The following is a 4,175-nucleotide window of genomic DNA, read 5'->3' as shown; positions in this document are numbered from 1 at the left end:
TGGAGGGGGACGGGGAGTGGGGGCAGGGAGTGGCTTAACTCAGTCTGTAGCATTTTATTTCTTAAAGAAGGTTGGTGCTGGGCCCAGACTCACACCTGCCATCCTAGCTGCTCAGGAGGCTGAGGTCTGAGGATGGCGGTCTACAGCCACCTCTGAATTCAAGCTCAAGCTCCAGGACCAGCATAAATAAATAAATAAATAAGGAAAAAGAAAAGAGCAGACACACACATGGCAGAATATTAAACTTTGAGAATGGCAAATGTTGATTTGCTACTGGTGACGTTTAATAATGCCAGAGCGCCGCCTGCGTGGCTGTTGTACAAAACTCCTCTTGTCCTTTAAGAATAGTTTACAGGACATTTGTCTTCTTGTGCCAGTCCTGAGGCTTGAACTCTGTGCTGTCCCTGAGCTTTATTTATTTTTTTATTTTTCCCCCCCTCAAGGCTAGCGCTCTACCACTTGAGCCACAGTGATACTTCCAGCTTTTTGGTGGTTCAGTGGAGAGAAGAGTCTCTCATAGATTTTCCTGCCTAGGCTGAGGCTCAAACTATGATCCTCAGATCTCAGCCTCCTGAGTAACTAGGGTAACAGGCGTGTGCTATTGTTGCCTGACTTCTGGGACATTTGAAACTATTCCATTTTCCTTGTGCAGCACCACACAACCAAATCACAGTGTCTGTGGCTGGGCTGGGTGGAGCTCTGGGGACCCGCTGTCTGAGGGGCGCTGCCGTCCTGGCCAGCAGCCGAGGAAGCATGTGGCGTCGCCCCCAGGTCCTCTTCTCCGGGGTTCTGCACACTATATACAGCACGCAGATAAATCTCAGCTCTAGGTGCATAAATGAAAGCAAGACCCTCTCAGTCCTTCAGACACAGTGAACTAGACAATCACCTGTTACTTGTGCAGTAAATGATTCTTTTCAGCCCTTTGCTCCTTGCTTCTTGAAGCTCACCTCTGCCTGGCTTTGTCCTGCCTGTGAGGTCTGATTTCCTGGTGCCCTGGGACCAGGCTGCAGCAGCTCCTGACAGGAGGTGGAGACCGGGGCAGTCCCTGGCCAGCCATGGCTAGAGGACCAGCTCCTGGTGAGCACCTTGTTCAGAAGCATGGGCATGCAACGGCAGTTCTTAGAAACGTGTTCAGAGAGGCTATGCCGGCCATGCCGTGTGCGCGGCCCGCCTTGGGAGTAGAATTGGGGCCTCTGCCTCCCCCTCTGCAGGGCTCCTACTCCCAGGGCCTCTCCTGAGACCGTCTCCATTTGTGACCAAGTCCTCCTTCTGTGGGTGGTCTGTCTACTCGAGGGAGAAGCCTGGCTCCTGGAAGGAGGGGTGTCGGTGTGAAGAAGTTATCTGCTGACCTGTCCTCAGAACTGGCTCTATTCTGTTTCATCTGGCACAGCCCCACCATCCTTACCTTCCTTCCCTACCCCCACTCACAGCTCCACTTTCCTGATAAGACAATGCTGTGGTGGATGCTCTGTCTTCAGAATACAGCCCTGTCCCCCCCCCCGCCCCTCCCCGGGCCTTGTGGATTTGTCTGCCTGGATGTGCACCTGCTCCCGGCTGGGGGCTGTCCCTGGGGAGACCTGGTGGGTCCCTGGCTGCCTGAGCCTGGCTCAGCTCCCCGTGTCCCTGTCACCTTCACGGCCTCCCCACCGCAGACATGCCCAGCCAGCCCCTGCACCCCAACAACGGGCCTCCACAGGCCCTTTCTCCTTGGTGCCCTTTGCCCTCGGTGCTCCTTCCTCTGGGCTGTTTGGCAGCGGCTCCCGTGGAGGTCCTGCCCTCTGGGGGAGGAGCGTGGCGGAGGCCGGTGTGTGACCCTGGCTAAGTCACCGTGGGTGTCGGCTGCCTGGTTCCCGCAGGACAATGGCTGCTCTTGACTACAGTGGCAGCTTGTCCCTTAAACACGTTGCCTGCCTGGGGTGCGAGGCGGCTCTGGGGGGAGCCCTGGGAGGAGACCAGCCAGGCCTGGGCGGGCCCTGGGCTCTGACCCCCGGCACCCCGGCCCTCTCTGGCCTGATTTTAGCTGGAGGGTGCAGGCTCAGAGAAGCCGGGCCAGGACCCTCTCCTGCTGCCGACCTCCTGCCAGCGACCCCACGATCGATTAAACGGAAGGGCCTCTCACCTCAGGAATCTAAAGTGCTTTTAAGAGGCGATTATTCAGATTTTTGTCATTTCTGCTGCCTGCGCGCTCTCTCCTCTTCCGCGCTGACCTGAAGGAACTCATTTCCATTTGTCTTGCTAGAAAGTGGGGCCAGCGTCCCGCAGTGCTTGTGGACCCGCAGGCCTGGCCCTGGGTCCTTGGGCCGAGGGGTCACCGGGTTCTGGACAGTGGTGTGGACCCACAGTGGACCTCCGGGTTAACCCTGAGCCGCGATGACCCGTGTGGCTGCTGCGCGTCTCCTCGTCTGCCCTGACGGCTCTGGAGGCCGGAGGCCGCAGGACGCGAGGTGCCCGCACGCTCAGGATCCCTCAGGAGTCAAAGCCGCCAGCACGACCCCCCTAAATATGACTCCAAGGTACCCCGAGGTAGACCTCATGTCACGGCGGAGGGCACGCACCCTTGTGAGGGACAATCTGGGGGCAAAGGAGTCAGGGCGGGGCCATCCCTGCCGCTGGTTCTCAGACCCAGAGCTGTGTGCTTGCCTTGGGATGGGGTCGGGGGCAGGAGAAGTTCACAGTGTAGGATCAGGAGCAGCTGGAAGCTGTGACTGGACGGAAGGGCCAGGCATGGGGCTGCTCCCGCGTGGTGCCCTGCTGCCCAGCCCCATGCTGAGTGCCGTCCTCCCTCATTCCACCTTGTGGTCTGGCCTGGGGTCAGCTCCCAACAAGTTGGCATCTGCCTCCGGGGACCCATCAGCCTAGGCACAGGGGCCCTGGGGCCCAGGGCAGGGCAGGGTGTGCGGTTGTCGTGCGTGTCCGTGGGGCCCAGGGCAGGGCAGGGTGTGTGGTTGTCGTGCGTGTCCGTGGGTCAGCATGGCTGCCCTGGGGTGGCTCCCAGCAGGCCAGTGCCCTGCAGGGTGGGAATGCTGGGTGCAGGGTCTGGGCAAGGCCTGGGCAGACAAGGGCAGGTAGGTGAGTGTTTAGCCCTGGCTGAAGACAAACCACACAGGGCGGGGGTGGGGGGAGGGAGATGGGGGTGGACAGCTCGGGGACTTTCCAGCAGGAAGATCTTTGCCGGGGCTTCATCTGGGTCAGCTGTGTGCTGACCATGCACAGCGGGCCCTGGTGGCTCTGCGTGGGGCTCGGGGCCCTGGGCTCCTCATGCTCACTGCATCTACCACCTGTGCAGACCTGAGGCCCTGCAGTGCCCACTGGGGGCAGCCGAGTGCTGCCTGGCAGAGCCTCTGCAGGCCCCAACCACTAGTGGAGGTCGACATCCTCTGTCAGGAAACCGCGACCCCCTGCCCATGACTCCACCCGCCACTGAGCCACCCACACCGAATCCGGGGACCCCAGCTCATTTCTGCCCTGTCAGGCCGTGACCGGAGTGGACCCCAGGGGCTGCAGGATCCTGGTGGTTGAGATAAAGATGGCCCTACCCAGATGACCCAGCTGTTCGGATGAGGGGACCAGCTGGAGGGGCAAGCTCTCACGGGAGACTGCCAGCGGATGCAGCACAAGCTGAGCTCCCCCAGGCTACCCCCTGGGGGGTGTTCTAGCCTCCATGGCTCACCCACTCTGTGGTCCCTTGTAGGGGACCAAGTGACAGTGAGCAGGGAAGGCTCCCACAGGGTGATGGTGCAGAGACATTTGGAAAGCTGCCCCCAGGGGTGAAGGGGGCTAGGGTCTCAGGAGGTCACAAGCTAAGGAGGCTCAGGGCCTTAGCTGGGAGTGGTCTGGTTGTTGGGCACCTGGGACACAACCGAGGTATGTCCCAGCCCCCAATTCAGCAGAGACACAGGACCACCTCTAGGGGACAGAATGCATGACATCTTCTTTGGGGGCTCCCATGGGAAAGGAAGACTCCTCCAGTCTTACACGGGACCCAGAACAGAGTTGTCAGCATCCAGGTGAGATTCAGGTGAGATTGAACTTCAGGTAAATGATTATTAGTGTGTCTAATCTGGTGTCACTGGCAGGCTGCTTCTCTGAAGTTTGAGTTTACTGCAGTGTCTTGTAGTTTCCTGGTGACCCTCCCCGCAGGGCTCCCAGGTTCAAGAAGATGACCTGGCGTC

Source organism: Dipodomys ordii, unplaced genomic scaffold, assembly GCF_000151885.1.
Source record: "Dipodomys ordii isolate 6190 unplaced genomic scaffold, Dord_2.0 Scaffold82, whole genome shotgun sequence".
Taxonomy (NCBI): domain Eukaryota; kingdom Metazoa; phylum Chordata; class Mammalia; order Rodentia; family Heteromyidae; genus Dipodomys; species Dipodomys ordii.
This window is presented reverse-complemented; position numbering follows the sequence as displayed.